The sequence below is a fragment of the Phyllostomus discolor genome, chromosome 1, assembly GCF_004126475.2.
Source record: "Phyllostomus discolor isolate MPI-MPIP mPhyDis1 chromosome 1, mPhyDis1.pri.v3, whole genome shotgun sequence".
NCBI lineage: Eukaryota > Metazoa > Chordata > Mammalia > Chiroptera > Phyllostomidae > Phyllostomus > Phyllostomus discolor.
The window spans coordinates 173904300-173923834 of record NC_040903.2 but is presented as its reverse complement, the minus strand read 5'-3'; the positions used below and the strand labels follow the sequence as shown (position 1 = coordinate 173923834).

Genomic DNA, 19535 nt, shown 5'->3' with positions numbered 1-19535 from the left:
CTCAGATATTTTGGTCAATAAATGAGTGAATGAACACTGCTTTCCTCAATGCATAGATCAAAACAGTGCCTAGGCTGCCACTTCTCCCCATTCTTACTTTGACTTGATTTGTCACTGATTATAAACTGTCTCAATTACCTGACAATCCTCAAACTTCCTACAACAGAATGTGGATTCCTCTCTCTAGAATAAAAAATGCAAGATTCAGTCCTGACTGGTGTGGCTCAGTTGGCTGGGTGTCACCCCACAAAGTGAAGGGTTGTGGGTTCAGTCCCCAGTCAGTGTGCATATAAGAGACAACCAATAGATGTTCCTCTCTCACATCGATGTTTCTCTCCCTCTCTCCCCCTCTCTCCCTTTTTCCCTCTAAAATAAATAAAATTTTAGAACAATGACAAAAAAAGGATGCAGATTCAGCAAAACAGTCCCCACATTTCTTAAAACACCTAACTGCTCCTGACTACTCTTAGCCTTCGGTCTTATCCATGCACAGTTACTTCCCAAAATAGGGTCAGTCCCCAAATCAGGTAGTCTGGACATAACCAACTCCTGAGAGCCCTCATGTATATACTTCAGAGTATTATAGGTCAGACTATCAGACTTAAGCCACCTAGTCCTCACATTTTAAACACCCATGAATTAAAGGCGACAGAAGTCAGAAAAGTGGTCATGTCTGGGAGAGGGTTATTAACTGGGAAGAAGCATGAGGAAACTTTGTGAGGTGCAGACAATGTTTCTATCTTGAACTGCATAGTGGTTATAAATATGGAAAAAGTGAGTTGTAAAATTACTATTAGTATATTTAAATCAATTTATTATCACATTATACTTCCAAAAATAAAATAAAATAGTAACTACCTATGAATAAAATAACTGCAATACCGGGTCATGGTTTTAGTCCTAAAGTAGTATTTTATGTGATAATGGTAAAAGGGAATCATGCCATCGATCTTCTTAGGTTAGAATATTTAGGGGGTTGGTAAGAAGGAAAAAAAGAAAGAAAAGGATGAAAGAACCTAGCTACGTACTTACATATTACCTAAGTTTAACTATATCGTAAGACTATATCGTATAGACCTGTTAAGGAGACTGAAAAAATTAATTAGTAATAGAAACAATAACAACAAACTAAAAGAAAAAAAGAGAAAAAATGAGGTGATTACCCCTGGCTGGTGTGGCTCAGTGGATTGAGTGCTGGCCTGTGAACCAAAGGGTCTTGCCTGGGTTGTGGGCCAGGTCCCCAGTAGAGGGGGAGTGAGAAGCAACCACACATTGTTTCTCTCCTTCTCTTTCTCCTTCCCTTCCCCCTCTCTAAAAATAAATAAAACCTTTTTAAAAAATGAGGTAATTAGTGATAGTAAATCCGGGAAAAAAACCAAAAAAACTAAAGTTGTAACCCTGGATGGTGTCGTTCAGTTGGCTGGATCATTGTCTGTAACCGAAAGGGTTTAATTCCTAGTCAGGGCACATACCTAGGTTGTGGTTCAATCCCCAGCCTGGAGTGTATGATCCCCAGTACGAGTGCCTACGGGAGGCAACCAATCGATGCTTCTCTCTTGCATCAATGTTGCTTTCTCGCCCTTTCTCCCTCTCTAAAAGCAATGAGAGAATGTCCTCAGGTGAGGATAGAAAAAAATATTGTAGAGGAAAACATTACTGTATACTAAGTAGTTCAATAATAAACAATCCTTAACATAATAAATAATGAACACTGATTAATCTAACTAAAAATTGGGACATATCTATACTAGGGGGATTTGATAAAGGGAGGGCAATAGGAGAGCATATTATTATTTAGAAACATGGGAGTAAATAGAAGAAAAACATTAAAAGGTTTAAAGCAGTTGACTTGGCAGTGAGACTTGGTGGTGACAAGGAGTAAATAGTAGATTGCTGAGCTTCATTGACAGCTGTAGCACTATTTGACTTTTAATATAAATTTCATGGGAAGAAAAAGTAAAAAAGTTGTGTATATTAATTTAATAAGTAAAACACCTTAAAATAACTTTATAAAAAGTTGAGGATATACCAATGTTCCTTGACTTATGATGGGGGTTATATTCTGATAAACCCCTATCAAACTGTAAGGTGTAAATATCAAAAAGTTAAAAATGCATTTAATATACCTAACCTACCGAAGTTAACAGTTTTAGCCTAGCCTACCTTAAACATGCTCAGATCACTTATATTTGGGCAAAATCATCCCACTGCCACTGTCTAGCATCATAAGAGAATATTATATGGTATGCTGCTAGCCCAGGAAATGATTAAAATTCAAAGTACAGTTTTTACTGAATGTTATTGTTTGCACACCATTGTAAACTTGAAAAAATCACAGGCTGAATTATTAAGTCGGGGATTGTCTATATACCTCAAGATATTCTTTGCTTTCCTTAACAGGTTATTATAAAATTTATCAATTCAATAATTTTGAAGACCTTTGGGAGACGAGAGGAAGGGCAGCAGAAGTGAGGTAAGTGTGCCTATCCAGGGGCATACAAGGGCCCTCTGTGGTAGCAGAGCTGTTGTTTCTTGACAGTGGTAATAAAATTGCACAAAACTAAGTATACAGATTCACAAATGGGTACAAGTAAAACTGGGGAGGTTTGACTGAGATAGGTATATTGTATCAATGACAGTATTAACCTATAGTTCTGCAAGATGTTACCACTGGAGGAAACTGGGGAAAAGGTACAAGGGATCCCTTTGTATTATTCTTAAAACTGCATGAGACTCTACAATGATCTCAAAATAAATAGTTTAATTAAAAAACCTTGACCGTATTTTTAATTTCTTCTCCCTCTAGGATTTGTGTATTTATTTACTACTGATAAAAATAACTCAATAATTAAGCTCAATTCATTTTTAACTTGAAAGGGTATCCTCTACCCAATACAGAATCCTAAGACCTGGTAAGTAAGTATTTATCTTCTTTTCTTCACTTGACAGGATCTGAAAATATTTCCTCTGTCTTTAAAAAACTGAAGATTATTTTTTACATGTCTTCATTAAAGTCTTCACCTCCTCTGGTCATCAGCTCTGATATGTATTTCTTGGGGATCAACAGAATACAGTCATTACAAACATAGACAAAGTTTGATTTTGTATAGACGGGAGTTATTTTTATCTTTATATAGTTCTGATTCTCTATCCAACGATGCCAAGCATTTCCCTGGCAGCACACTGAGCTAATTTTTCTAGGAATAGTTCACCAAGATTCCTAGTCTCCTTTGGGGACTACAAATGTTAGATAGAAGTTAATCACACTAAGAAAGTTGTTTGAACTTTTCTGCTTTAAAAAATTTTTTTTTATTGATTATGCTCTTCGTTTTCCCAATTTTTCCCCCTTTATCCCCCCTCCGCCTGCCCCCCACAACCCTCCAGCATTCTCCCCTTTAGTTCATGTCCATGGGTTGTATATATAAATTATCTGAGTCCTCTGTTTCCTATAGCATTTTTTTCTCTCTCCCCATCTACTTCATACCTACTAATTATGCTTCTTTTTCCCTGTACCTTTCCCCCTGTTCCTCCCTTCCCTCTCCCCACTGAAGTCCCTCCATGTAATGTCCATTTCTCTGATTCTGTTCCTGTTTGTTTGCTTAGTTTTTGTTTTCTTTTAGGTTCATTTGTTGATAGTTGTGAGTTTGTCATTTTATTGTTCATATTTTTTATCTTCTTTTTCTTAATGCCTTTAACATTTCATATAATAATGACTTTTCTGCTTCTTTTAAACGTAATACTTGTCTACACTGAAGCTGATCTATTTTTCATCTCCCACACCCAAGATACTCCTTCCATCCACCCACAACAGCCAAGATATCCTAAACTATACTCCAAACAATTTGGGAACCTAACTACCTGAAAAGGCTTAATATCATGGGGAAACCTAATATGTCACTTATGGAAAATATTTTTTAAAGAATTTATTTATTTATTTTTAGAGAGTAGAAAAGGGAGGGAGAGAAACATTGACATGCAAGAGCAAGAGAAACATTGATCTGTTGCCTCTCACGTGCCCCCTTCTGGGGACCTGGCTGTAACCCAGGCATGTGCCCAGACCAGGAATCAAACTCGTGACCTTTTGGTTTGGGGGATGACACCCAACCACTAAGCCACATCAGTCAGGACGGGAAAACATTTATTAATGACAAACAAGAAGGAAGGTAAGTGTCACTGCTTAAACTCTTGCACCTAGAAGAATTTATCAATATGGTTTTGGGAGGTAATGTCATAAAGAACCAGCACAGGACAGTCAGGGAAAAATGAAACAACACAACAAGGGAGGAAACAGAAATGCTCAATTCGATTTTTTACTCTGCCCTACTCCCATACATGTGTAACAATCTCCAGCAGGAGTGTCCAACCTTTTGGCATCTCTGGGTCACACTGGAAGATGAGTTGTCTTGGTCCACACATTAAATACACTGCAACATGTAACCACAAAAAAATCTCATAATGTTTTAAATAAATTTACAAGTTTGTGTTGAGCCGCACTCACAGCCATCCAGGGCTGCATGCGGCCCGCAGGGTGCAGGTCAGACACCCTTGCGTCTAGAGCAAGTCACCACACTTACTTAAACCTAAGTTATTTCACCTGTAAAAAGCTAAGATAATTAATATACCATAATACAGTATAGAAAATGGAATGGCACTCTTGTATCAAACTCATTAATATTCCTACAGCAAAATAAATATTTAGCTGAAGTAGAATAAAAAAACAATGTAAGTAGCTTCTTACTAGTTTAAGTCAGGTGGTGCCTACCTTACAAAAAATTTTAGTTTTCAGAGCTTTTGCGTTTTAGAACTGCAGAGAAGGGACTGTGGAACTATTTATTAAGTGTTCACGGTCAGAAAATCAGTTTGCTAATACACAACAAAACATTTTGTCCACTGCATGACTAAAGTTTTTAAATAGCCTTTGGCCTGGCTTTTCTAAGTCTTTTCAAACTAAACAATGTCCATTGGTAACAACTTTATCCACACAAAATTGTTAATAACTTGTCATATGACTTCTCCTTATGTAAATTCACACATTGCCTTAGCTCCAATGAGTTATACAAATGGTACAATGTCATCTTAATCTTTAATTTACATTTTACCAATTTTCCAATATAGCTTTTAGCCCTCCCACCTCCAAACCTTCTTTTTGAGAAAATAACACTTGAAATTTACACCAATCTGAGTGCAGCGATCATGCTATTTACAACCTGAGGTAACATACAAGGCCTGGCACAAATAACGCCCCCTTTTTATTACAAAATTATAAGCATGAAATTCTGTAACAGAATATCATGCTCAAGCACACCACATGACATTTTAGGTGAAATGTTCAAATTAAAACTATAAATTATTACATCCATATTATTATCCTACTAACCACACTCTAGCAGGCATTACTTCTGCAGGACCCTGTACTTTCACTAAGAATTGCATAGTTTATTCTTGAATTCTTTTTAAATTCTTGAATAAATTTTATTTCATCAAGCTTATTGATTTGATGAAGAAAAGCCTAGGTAGCTCTGACTGGTATGGCTTTGTGGTATGGGCACCACCTCGGAAACCAGAAGGTTGCTGGTTCGATTCCCATTCAGCGTACATGCCTGGGTTGTGGGCTACATTCCCAGTTGGGGGCATAAGAGGCAAACAATAGATGTTTCTCTCCCTCCTTTCCCCACTCTCTAAAAAATAAATAAATAAAGTCTTGAAAAAGAAAGAAAGAAAAGCCTAGGCAGCTAGAAAATATGTCGAAAAATGAACTGGAAATACTAAATAAATATTAACATTTCTGGAATAATTCCTGGGAGTTCTTTGTATCTTTCTGTACTTTCTGTGCTTTTAAAAAGATTAATCCATGTTCTAATCAGGAAAAAAAAAACATTAAGCATCTATCATCATTTGACCTGGAAGCCTTTTTAATCTGCTCAGGAGGGGGGGAAATATACACTTGAATTAACAGCTGCTGGCTTTAAAGTTCACAATATCAGTAATATGTTACTGTACCACTTAAACACTTGTAGTGAGAATGCTGGACTTCACATATGATATACAGCAAATCCAGAGAAAAGCCCTGTGAAATCTGCCTGAAAGCTCACCTACCATAAGAACCACATCTGCCTAAAAGTAACAGATTTCTTTTAGCATGGACCAGAGTTCATGAAGAACCTTATTCTAGCCCTGGCTGGGCAGCTCAGTTGGTTAGAGCATCATCCCAATAGATCAAGATTGCTGGTTCCATCTCTGGTCAGGATACATAGGAGATTCAACCAATGAGTGCATAAGCAAGAACAACAAATCGATGGTTTTCTCTCTCTCTCCCTTCTCCTCTCTAAAATCAATAGTAATAATAATAGAACCTTATTCTAAAATTAGATAGGAAAAAGAACACATTTTTACAGAAGGGCAAATAGGTCTGTCTCCTTGCACTCCGCCTACTGCACAAGCTGATGAGGTAAATAAAAATAGCATGTACAGGTACCCTGTACCTCAGCGACATCCAACAACATTCAGCATTAACAGGCTGAGAGCTTGATGTCCAGGAGCTGCATTCTACATAACTCAGGACAGAAATAAGACATTCCCTCTCTTGTATATTACGGAGGAATTTTAGCTTGAAGTCAATGACCAAAACAGCAGTCTGGTCTAAGAAATTTCTGTTTCCTATCATCTTCATATAAGAAAAAAAGGAAAGAACAGGAAAAATAATGAAGAAATAGAAGGGTGAATAAAGGGCAAGCAAGAAAATTGTAAGAAAATTCACAATACACAAGTCAGACAAGAAAGCACCTAGACATCATTAGGACATTTTCATCCTCCAGCTAATGATTTAGGTACTGAGACTTCCAGAACATATCTAGCTAAGTGTTGAGAGGAAGTAAAAAAATACCACAAACCTGAAAATTCAATTTTTAAGCTGAGAACAGAGTGCATGCTCCTTAAAAGCTTATTTTTAAAGGGCTACCCAAACACAGTTGCTGAGGCCTCCCTAGAAAGAGGTAAGGTCATGACACTGGGCCTTTCCCATTGAGAAAGGAGAAAACCCAGAGGCCCAACTCACCCATTACTCTAGGTAGCCAAAGCCCAGTTAACAGTAGGGTAAATCCCACCCCTCAGGGAAATGGCTACAAGGTTTCCAGTTCCACCCCTGGTGTCTTCCAGACAAGACTGACTGCAATTTTCACCATGATTAACTTCCAGGAATGCCAGCCAAAGCAGCACCCAGGAGAAAAGAACATTAACGAGTGCTATTTCCCCCTCAATGTCAGTTGAACTCTTTGGAACAACTGCAGCCTCTGCCTCTTTCTGTCTACTGGGCAGAAGAACATTCAGCAACCTTGGGGAAGTACCTAACAATCCAGTAACACACCAGCACCATATTTCTCAAAGAGGCCTACTCTGACCGCCTTATTAAAGCTGTGAACTCCCTACTTTCCCATCTATCCCTCCTCCACACTCCTAATCCCCCTACTCTGCTCTATTTTTTCCCTCATAATTTATCACCCTTTAAGTATTATATGAGGTCTGTCCAGAAGGTATCCAGCCATGTAATATGAAAAATAGAGACATTTATTGAAGATACAAGAAACACTGTACATAGGACAACGATGTCCTGGTCCTCTTCAAAGTAGGCACCTTGAGACCTCACATAGTTCTCCTAATCTCCATAATCACCCTGTAGTATTTTCCTGAATCTCATCAACAGTCTGAAATCTCTTCCCTTTTATAGGTGATTTTAGTTTGGGGAAAAGCCGTAAGTCACAAGCTATAATCTGGGCTATAACGGGGCTGAGTCACCTGGGTGATATGATGTTTCGCCAAAAAACTCTGCACACAACATGATGCATGAGTGGGAGTGCTGTCGTGATGAAGCTACCAATCACTAGTTGCCCACAGCTGCGGCCTCCTGAATCATTTGAATAGTTTCTGAGGAGAAACATTCAAGCCAAATGCAAAATTCAATGCAGATTCATTGCTGTACTCGCTCAATCATTTTGAATGTGACAGCCACACGGTACACATGCTCACTCAATAGCATCTACCACCCCTCTGACAAGGGAAGTGAAATCAGCATTGTTCACACATGCACATTCTAGTCCACTCTCCTTGGCTGCCAGGTTACATAGATGACATCATGCAAACCATTATTATATTAGCGATGGCTGGACTTTTTCTGGACAGATCGCATAAAATCATTTATTATGCTTATTTCTGTTTCCTTCTGTTAAAAGATAAGATCCATGAGGTTGGGACTTTTTTGTCTATTTTGTTCACTGATAGATTTTAAGTAGCTGGAACAGGATTTCTTCTTTAGTAGGAATCCAATAAATATGGACTAAAAGAAGTAAATTAAAAACAAAACAAAACTAAAATACCTCCCAGAGGTCAACAACACCCAGAGGCCCAACAATGGCTTTATATCCCTCTAACAGAACCAGTCTGATTCCTATGACTGACCTACATTGCCTCTACCAGCCACACACTACCCTTCGCCCCCACCCCCAAGTCTCCAACCAGGGAGGATATATGAAACCACAGTACTGATGTAGGCAGTAAAGGTACCAAATGCTTGTCCTTGAGTCTGAAGGCATTCTGAAGGCTTTCATAGTCTGTCCTGTTCCTACGTTATTCAGCTTGGGATAACATGTGTAGAACAGAAGTTACCTTAGCATAAAAGAAAGCCTGAAAAAAAATCACAAGAAGTTTCTATTTTCAAAAATTAAATTCCAATTCAATTCAGCAAGCATTAATTAAACATAAAGTTATATTCAAAGCACTCGGCTAGAAGCCATGAGAACAAAGGAGACACAGGTCTCCTACGGAGTTTAGAATGGAGGAGGAAAAAATATATTCGCAAATAATTATAATTACCTAACTGTAATTAAAGACAACATGTGATAAAGTGCTATATAACAGAGATCCTAGCAAAGAGTTAAAAGAGATACAGAAGAAGATGAAAGAGAGAGTTTCGTGGGAAGAAGAAGGTTAAGAGAAGCTTCAAGAAGGAGATGGCGTTCCTTGCTACATACTCTTCTAGAACCAAACCTTTTCTTTCCTCTGAGAGCACTGCAGTTCATAATCGTACATTCATTACTTGATTGCTGGTCTCCCTCACTAGAATTTTGAGCCCTGAAAGGAAAGGGGCCATGTCTGGTCTCGCATATAAGTGCTAAATAAATAGTAGATAAATGAATAAAAATCATAGTAACATTACAGCACTCAGTAGTATGGAATATAGAAAGAAGCATTAACCATGAGGTTATTACAGTAATATACAGATGAAAGCCTAAAGTAAGTGAGTCAAAAGAAAAAGTGGAAAGCTAGCCAGAATAATCCAAATGTAATGAATGATTAGATAAGGTGGTGGGGCACAAAATAGAACAAATGTAAGTCAAAGTTTTGTGCCATGGCAACTGGAAGAAGCTATAATGCTTAAGGGAGAAAAGGGTAGGTAGGTTCCAGAAATGGACTGGAGGTGCCATTGAGAACAAACACCAAGTAGAAAAATTTTCCCCCTTTCCTGCATACCTTTCAGATTCATTTACCTCCTAAGTTCCACAATTCCAATTTATTTTCCTATAGTTCTATTTCTTTTTGTTGTTGTTGTTTATTTTATTTTCAGATAGAGAGCAAGGGAGGGAGAAAGAGAGGGACAGAAACATCAATGTGTGGTTGCCTCTTGCATGCCCCCTACTGGGGGTCTGGCCCACAACCCAGGCATGTGCCCTGATTGGGAATCGAACCAGCAACCCTTTAGTTCATAGGCTCATGCTCAATCCACTAAGCCACCAGCCAGGGCCTATAGTTCTATTTCTGATATCATTCTTTAAGACTCTGTTTTAGAAGTATCAGTTCCAGAACAAAGTCAGGTGCTGGGTTTCACACCAAACCTCAGAATTTGTAACTAAGGTATACAAGGTACATTCTCAAACATTCACTTGTGCTCATGTGAATGAAAGTTCATCCCAACCACACCCAAAGTGCTTCACCTGGGAATGTTGCTAGGTATATTGCTGGCATACTGGCTGCACACTGTATGTAGTATAGAGCACCTTGGCCAGGTACCTCAGTTGGTTAGAGCATTGTCCTAATACACCAAGATTGCAGGTTTGATCTCTGATTAGGGCACATACAACATGCAATGAATGTAGGAATAACACCAATCAATGTTTCTCTCTCTCTCCCCAAATCAATAAATGAAAATTAAAAAAAAAAAAAAAAGAATAGAGCAGACACTGCTGCCTTCCTCTACATATACTGAACTTCCAGCCTAAGAAATTAGTTAACAGCATGCAGCGTGGTGTCAGCATGCAATGTGGCCTAACTGCTAGGATCTGGATTTCATTCATGCCATGGTTTGATCTCTAAAGGTTGCATGGCATCTACATTGGCCACTTTCCAATTCAATACCCTAGGTTTCAGCTGTCAACCTTTAAAAAAAACCTATCTACATAAACTACTTATATTTCTAATATAAATCTTTCTAAAATCTCACACTCAAGTGCAGCACTTCCCAATAACCTTTAGATTACCTGAAAATTAGTAACATGCTACAGATGGCTGGGAATGAAGCAAAGTACTCCCAGGATTTTTTGTGAGTCCAAAACAATCACAGTTCTGCCCACCAAATTTTCCTACTCTAGACTGACGGATGTTTCAAGCACAACTTTAAAAACAGTGAATGCTTCTTCCAATGTTCAAAAGTAGATTAAACATGTGATTGTACTATGTTAACAAACAAACAAAAAGACTAAACGACTGTCACCCTCCTCTTAACATTCAATAAACAGCTGCTTTGGAAGTCCCAAATCCAAGAATTAGCTAGGAAATGTTGATAAAAATCCTAACTTGGGGAATTGACTTGCTTATGTATTTTATTCCTTTAAACTGCTTGAAAACAAAGATTTCCTAGATTACTGTCGACTTCAGAGTTCCCACAGTCACCAGCTTTCAATCCTTCAGTCCCTTTTACCACACATTTCAGAGATAACTCCTTGTTAGTCATACTTCACCAAATGTCACCAATTTAGGATTTATAGCATTAAAATAACAATTTTATTTTCTAAACAAAACACAGTTAGCAACTCATATATTCAATCCCAAGAAAAGCAGGTTGTCCTCTGACAGGTCAAAAAGGGAAAAATGCTCAACCTAGCTCCACAATCAGTCCCACTTGGTTCAAAGACTTGATTTAAGTGATTTAAGATCTTAGATCCCTGACTGAACACACAAAATTACTTATTGGTATCTGCCAAATCCTTCCAGGTATGATTTCCTTCTTACAAGCTGAGGTTGGTTTTCTGCAGATTTCTGATTCCCATTGTTATGGCTTGGGCAGACTATAAAAATATATTTGACAAGCTGGTGAAACTGCAGAATGAGGGTATAAGACCCCTCAAAAGAAAATGGCCTAGTTAAAAAAAGCACAGTATAAGCTTTACAAACATCAAAGAGGAGAGTCAAGCCCCAGAAAACTGAGGCTGCACTCATAAGCCCTTCTGAATATTGACTATATTTTTGACACGGCAATTATAAACTGCTTACTTCTATCACTTTCCAGTCAGTGGGAAACCTGCTTTCCTCCCAACCTCGATATCATAAAATTCTACAGTTAAATGAAACCTTAGAGATGATCTTGTCTAATATGCCCATTTTACAGATAAGGACAGTGAAAACACAGGTGTGACTAGCACAAGGTCACACAGCTAGAGACATAGTAGTGATAAGAACTTAGGTTTTATGACTCCTAATTCTATCGAAAGCAAAGAAAACATATAATACTATTAAATCAGATAACTGTAACTGTAATTAAGCCACAGAAAAATAAAATTCATCCACATAAAGAGAACAAAGTGTTAGACCAGGAAGTACCCCAAATTAAACAGAAGGAAGCAGCACTTGTTCATACAGTACAGGGCTTTCTTAAGGGCACAACCTTGCACATTTTCTCAGCCATTTCATTAACTACCACCTTCAGATGTGCATCTTGTGCTTCCATCAAATGCATCTTCTTATGGCAAAGGTGTCAAAAGTAGTAACTGCTGCCATAGAAAACTGATGCAAAAGGAACCCACAAACATGGCACCAACAATGAAGAAAGGACTGAAGGTGAAGGGGTAGATATTGCTGGAAGCAAGTGATTCTGAAAATGGGATAATAATAAAAATCCAAGAGAGCGAAGTTAGCCAGCCACTAATGACCAGAAAACACAATAAAAAGAAGGTTGTTTCAGAGCCTGCCTGGCATCAGAGAGCTCTCACCTACAAAAGAAAGAAGGGAAAAATTCTCACAGAGCCAAGAGAAAGATTGTAGGTTTGCTCCTGAGTGATGGACTAGATATGACCTAATAGGTATTTGCCAACTCTTATTTCTGGGACTCTGATCCAAGAACAAACAGCAAGAAAACCATGAAAAATCAGCCCTGTTGGATCTGGAGTTCTGCCCTGACAAGATATAAAGCTCATTCATAGATCTGACTGTGCTCATGAGACTGCAGTTCAACTCCTGCTGCTAGAGCAAGGGGAGGGGGAAGGAAGATAGAAAGGGGTGAGTGGGAAGGAGGTGGAAGATCTGGGTTGTGACTATAATAGCTACAGTAATTAGAGTGTTTCCAAGCTGCTAGAGAGAAGTCTTCAGAGCAGAGAACTAGGATGGGAGGTGCGGGAGGAAAAAAGCATGAGAAAGCAAACTACTGAGAATGCTAGGAAAGTATATGGTGCTTTGTGAACTGCTTAAAACAAACAACTGTGATGGCTTCATACAGGGAATAAAGAAGTTTATATTTTTTCCCAGAAGTAAAAACTAAACAAATAATGGCTAGCCTCCCACTTAAAGCTAGATTACAAACTAGGTCCAAGCAGATTTTTCCCAATATTCCTGTCTCTACAGTGGTCCACTGGCCCCAGCCCCAGAGTCACACCATTTGCCTCCCTTCCCCCCAAATCAATCTATCTACCTATCTACCTACCCAGCTCCCTACCTACCTATATCTCTGTCTCTCTCTCTGACATACAGGTAAGAGCCTTCACTCCACTTGGAAAAGGGATTTCTGAACTCTGAAACAGTTAATATGCCTTTTTTCTTCAATCAGCTGTTAACTAATACCCCATGACTTCATTATACACATATACCCATACATACACATACACATAGTACGTGTGCATCCGCATGCATGCTTCAATAGAAGCAGCACACGACCTGTCAGCCTAATACAGAAAATGACTAGAAGGCACTAAAAAAGTAAGAAAATAAACACCAAGTTACGTGCTTACAAAATTTAGGCTCTATGGTACTGCCTACTCTAGTGGCATGACCATGTGAAAGAAAAGTGTATTAACAAAAGATGATAACCTTCAAGAAAAATCTGGGAATCTGCAGAAAATATCAAATAGAAAGTCTTCCTCTAAGTTATAGAAAATTCTCCACTTGTTTTAAAGATAAATATTTAGTGGAGTATTTCCTTAACATGATTTGGTCTTCTGGTGATTATTTGATTCTAACAAATGATGTTAATCATAATGCCAGAGTTTAAAAGAGTTATAAAGGTGTTGGGAGAAACTAAAAAGGAAATAAAACAAACTGAAGAGATGCAAATTTCATGTAGACTTTATATTCATAAAGTAAAAACACATGTCTATTTCTTAAGTAAGGCATGTCAGATAGACCTAATACAAAAAGTCAATTACCTCCTTTGCCCAAAACCTGATGGGTATCCTCCCAGTGGGCTAAATCTTTTTCATCATATTGAAAGCAAAGAATTTTCTCCTTCCCATTTCCCTCTAATAAACAAGTACTAGAAACACTGAATTACCACTATTTCCTTCCCATTCATAGGGCATAAAGCCAGAACTCACAGAAATACAATAGAGCTCTATAGGACCATATCTAAGGCAAGCTACTCAGCAATCTAAAAGAAACAAAGAAAAAAAGAAATCTCTTTTCTCTATTCCATTATCATCTCACTAACAAACCAGTATCAGGCATTAAGAAATGTGAAACAAAGAGCAATTTCACACATATGAACTGAACCTAAACCACGAAAGACCAAGTATTTTCTTGTCACTGTGGCATGTGATTCTTTAACCACCTGCTCAATAATCCCTCTTCAGCTGCACAGCTGCTGCCAATTTCACATGCCCAGCTAGGCAGGTGCTTTGGTGAATTACCTGTTCCCTAGTGAAAAGAGTCCTTCACTGACACTTAGTGGGCCCAGAATCTGCCAATCAGCCATCACCTTATCTTCATTTTGTCTGTAACAGCCAACTTTTATGAGACATCATGAAGGCATATTTTGCATACTATGTGATTTCTGTATTTTATGGGGTTTTGTTGTTGTTCTTTTTTTTTTTTTAAGAAAACTGGATTTTAAAAATCAAGAAGCAGTGCCTTGTCTGGTGGGGCCCAGTGGATTGAGCGCTGGCCTGCAAACCTAAAGGATGGTTTGATTCCCATTCAGGGCACATGCCTGGGTTGCGGGCCAGGTTCCCAGTTGGGGGCGTTTGAGAGGCAACTTATGGATTTATCTCTCACACACTGATGTTTCTTTCCCTCTTTTTCCCTTCCTTACCCTCCCTCTGTAAGTAAATAAATAAAATTTTACAAAATCAAGTAGAAGTGAGAATTCAGCTGCTGAAAAGAAAACTTGCCACACAACATAAGGGCACCTTATCTCAGAGTGACCCCATCTGTTTGTCAGTATCACCATACATGACCAATTTTCCACAACTGCTTAGCTACCACCTTTGGAGATGGAAAAAGTGGCAGCAGAAGATGCTAGGATACTTGGCAGTAATGAGAGACAGCGAGCAGGGCAAGAACTTCTGGAGACCACACATCATTCCTATACTTTGTAAATCTCCATGGCTGAATCCAGGCAGTGGAGTTCCCAGTCAAATAAATAAGGAGTGGCACTTCCACTTGACAGAGCAATCAGCAAACCCCTCAACAAATTATCCTGTTCCAGTCATTTAGTTGCTATATGCTAATTGCAACATAATTACTACCAGGAGCCAAAATTATGCTTCCATATCCTCACACACAAAAAAACACAAATCTGTCCAGCTATCTAGACTTCTCACTGGGAAACATTTTCTACCAAGATAGTGGGGTGGGGAGTGGTGGAATCCAAAGTGCTGTCTGAAGGATAATCACAATCAGAAGACTCATGAGACTCCTTGTGGCAAGGGCCCAAATTTGAAACCACTATATCTAATCAGGGCAAATTAATCTGAGGCTTTTGCCTTCACTGTCACCTGACAGAATTCAGAAAAGAATGCCAACAGCCCACGAGCAAAAAGCTTTGGACTCAATTTAGCTGAGGCTTCATTCAGAAACCTAGGATGGATACTAGCTAGAAGCAGCCTAAAGACAGACAACCCCTCTAGTAAGACCTTAAGACAGTTGTCATTAGGAAATACAAAGGTCAGAACAACTTCCTAACAGAGCCCAACACCTAAGTGGCAAGCCATCATTTTGAAAGATTCACTGAACTAAAGTAACGAGGGAGGCAACATAGATTCAGCACCTCAGAAAGACCTTTACTAAAACCAAAGGCTAAAGTTTCTATTCAACAATACCCTATGTGAAACGGTTGGCTATTGTATACACACAACTGCTGTCTCACAACATTCCTATCTCTTTGTAAACAAAAGTTTTCTTCAGCGTCCTAAATTAAAACCCCATTTCTAGGAACACTTTTTTTTTTTTACCTAATAGTATTTTGGACATTTCTATGAGATATATGTAGGGATAGGATTCCTTCTAGCTTATTCTCATCTTTCACTCATTAATAATAACTCTCAAGTTCTCAAAAGACTTTAATGTTTATCTCTTTGGCACATTTCTCCTTATTAAAGAGGCAGATATGGACTTTCTGCACAATAAACAAATCATCTCCTTTCATCAGTCTTAAAATAAAGATTAAAAGGAAAGTTGTTTTGTTTCTACAGCCCGTGACCAGATAGGCAAATTCTGTGGCTTTTTTGTTGTACAATTACTACTGACCAGGAAGTCACCACTAAAAAGGTACTGGGTCCTTGACTGCCTGTATCAACCCTGTAGAGGTTTTTGGTGGTATTCCTAAACAAATACACAAAAATCATTTATGGATGTCCCATCCCCATAAAAAGAATTAAATATGATGGTTCAAACAAGAATAGAAACCTTCCCTTGGAGGTCTGACATAAACACCAGGATTGAGTCTCCCAGACACTATTCCTCTACAACTTAGTACAGGCTAGCTAAAGAGGCAGGCACAACATGGCTGGCATCCCCTATTCTTCTGAAAAAATGTGTGCCAATGAGCTCTGCATTGTTCCTCACTCAAAAAGAAGAGCCTTTCTGTCTGGCCTCCTCCAATGGCAAGCCCCAGTCTGGAAAAGGAGGAAAATGGCACTGAGGAGCCTGGGAGATGGAGCATATCCAAAGCTCTCAGACAAGACTTGAACCTATGACCTTCACTGTGTACACAATAGGCGGGTGAGAGGGACCGGTTTATCTCTGCAGCAGCAGTTCTCAGCCCTGGGGTAGCACTCCCGATAAAATGACACGACTATTGTGTGTGGCAGCAGAACAGTCATCTCCTCACAACGGCCTAAACCAGCGCTCCCTCCCCCAAGACAAAGCAGCAGGGGTGAAATTAACTCAAGGCTGCAGAGCAAAGCCTAATACAGAGAAGAGAGGCCTGTGGGGGACTGGGGACTCTACTCAACCCCTGGGGCTTTGGACACATGGCTGGAAACAGACAGGCTTTCTCCCCCATCTTCCCTACTCTCATTTTAGGTAGGAAGATGTTTCTTGGAGAATTCAATCATCTGTGAATTGTTCAGAAATATTCTCGCTGAAGGGTTCTGATCTCTCCACCCTGTGTGAGCCTAATTCCTAGAAGCTGAAATGACTGTTTGCTGCTGCCTGTTTCACAAACACACATTAATTGGTCAGATGTGTCTCCTCCTCCTCAACCCCAGAGGGAGGAAGGAGAATCTGAGCAAAGCACAGAGATGATCCAACCGTAATTACACATAAAGGGAAAAGAGGGCAGCATGGGTTTCCCAAACAGGACAGGGTCACAAACCCTGTGGGGGGCGGGGGGGTGGTAACAAGGGCAGAATTAAGGGCCAGGCCCAAGAATCCCTCCATCTTGTAGAGAAGGACAGGGGTAAATATGACCTGAAGACTAGAAGGAGCACACACCCACAACCTACTTACTGCACACTCCCAGCTACCTTGCTCCCCCATCCTGGGTCACGCACACGTCCTGCTCCAAACCCTTAGCTCTGAACCCCCCTAACTCCCTGACTAGCCCGTTTCCATGGGCCCCCTCAAGATAACCACACTGGCCTCAAACTCTCTGGCCTGACCCCACAACCTGGCCAGACCCTAATTCCCTCTCGGGCACCCCTACCCTCACCCTGAATTGGCCCCAGCCGTGCTTTGAACTTCACCCCATGTCCCTAAACGCCCCCCTCCCCCACCCACGCAACGACCCCCCTTCTACCCCCCATATACACCTTCCTCCACGCTCCGCCCCGGCCCCCCAACCCCCACTTCCTCCGTCCTGAGCCGCTGCCCCCCGGCCCCACTCAGCGCCGCCGCCTCTCTCCTCCCCCAGCCCCAGCTCCACACAAAGCTCCGGACTCACCGCGCGGCCGGTCCCGGGAGCCGCCACCTCCGCTGGCCCGGGGCCCCGGGCCGTAGAACCGCCGCTGCTACCCGGCCCAGGCCGCCATCCGTTCCCGCAGCCCCTCCCCCCCACCCCACCCCGCCTCCGCTCCGGCTCTCCGCCCCTCCCCGCGCCGCTCCGCCCCGCCCGGCCGGTGCCGCTGTGTCCGGGGCCGCGGGTCCCTCAGCCGCCGCCACCGCCGCCGCCGCCGCGATCCGGGACAAGCAGGGCCGCCCGGAAGGCCCGGACACTGGACTACCGGGCCCTCGGATCCGGATTCCAGGCTGGTGTGGAGTCTGGGGCGGGAGAGCGCAGGGGAAACCCGGAACCTGGATAGAGAAGCTAAATCCTGGGTCTCGGAATGCGCGGTCACTAGGAGCCAGGATTAGAGTCTGCTCTGGGAATGCTGGAAAACCCGGCGAGCCGGTTTAAAACAGAGATAAACTCGAAGAAACCTGGATTGGAAGCTCGAACCTAACGCTCTCTCCTCGTGGAAAGAACTCTCGCTGGACCAGACTTCCTCGCAGAGAGGTCTCTGGGGAAGTAGGGTAACTTAAATACAGAAGACACCAATTCTGTAGGCGTCCTTCGACTGTGGGAAAAGGGCCCAACGGGGTCTGAACGTTAACATCCACAAAGCGAAGAACAAACACAGCTCATGATGGTTTCATCCATTTTATCCCCTGGTTCAGCAAAATATCAACCCCATACATTTTTATCCTTTGTCCTCCGGTTTCCTTTTTTCGGATTACCATTTGTTTTCCTCTTGGAAGTACCATTTCTAATCCTTCTATATCCTTTTTCTCCTCACCATCCTATCATCAAATCTTACTACTTTTTATTATGTAAAAGTCTTATTCTGTCTTTTTCCAACCAATAAAGGTAACTTTTACCTTTATTTATCTGCCTTTCATCTCCAATTGCCCAGAACACTATCTAATACACAGTATTCAGTCCATGTTTGTATAAGCAAACCCACTTCTCAGTTGTGAAACATATTCTTCAGGACCTCCTTTCCTAAAACTACCTCTTTCCACAGCAAACAAATTTATCTTAATTCTCCAGACTCCCCACATTTTAACCCCTATGACATCCTTCCTGTGTCCTTGACCATCTTAGTCAACTCTGCAGGGTTTTATTGTAAATTTTTTTAAAAAATTGATTTTAGAGATAAAAGTATTTACTGTTCCACTTATTTATGCTTCCTTTGGTTGATTCTTATATGTGCCCTAACCAGGGATCAAACCCATAACCTTGGGATTTGGGGACGCTTTAACCAACTGAGCTACCCTGCCAGGGCTCAAGTGCAGTTTTTATCTTTCCTTCCTTTGCTTTCCCTGAGCATCTTTCAACAGCGGCAGGCAGGCAACACAGCGAGTGTTGAGGACAGAGCCAAGGTCATAAAATCCCTACCTCTCTCTCTACACACAAAGGTATGTGTCTGTTCTGTGTGTTTGGGGGTGGGGGAGATGACTGAAGATCATTACTAAGGCTGTCTGGCCTACCGGCCTAGGATGATAGTCTCCCTTTGGTCCACCAATATTCAGCTTGCTTAGAACAGTACAAGGACAGAACTGATCTCATGTAACAGCAAACTTCCAGCCTGTAGAAGGTGGTATTACAAGTAATGATTCATCTCCTTACCAGGTAGAGAAAGAGTAAAGTTTAGGGTTTTAGACTTGTATGACTTAATTAAAAGTTAACACCTGAGTAGTCTTCTCCCATTGAAGAACATGACTCTTTTAGAGACTGGACTGCAAAATTAGGAAACAAAGGAAGACATTCCTACAGTGAACCCCGATTTTTAGCCAGAGAAACTTCTCAAGTCTGGAAGAACCACTAAAAATTTTCAAGTGATTGATGTCCTCTATAGTAAAAAACT

At 40.6% G+C, this 19535-nt stretch overlaps 1 protein-coding gene across 1 annotated transcript in view; it reads right to left on the bottom strand.

Moving 5' to 3' along the window:
- ZNF609 (zinc finger protein 609) overlaps positions 1-17818 on the bottom strand; it is a 196995-nt gene extending 179177 nt beyond the window's left edge. The window contains 1 exon segment of the mRNA XM_028507153.2: positions 17633-17818. The gene's annotated coding sequence lies outside the window, so the exon portion shown is untranslated.
- Positions 17819-19535: the final 1717 nt, after the last annotated feature.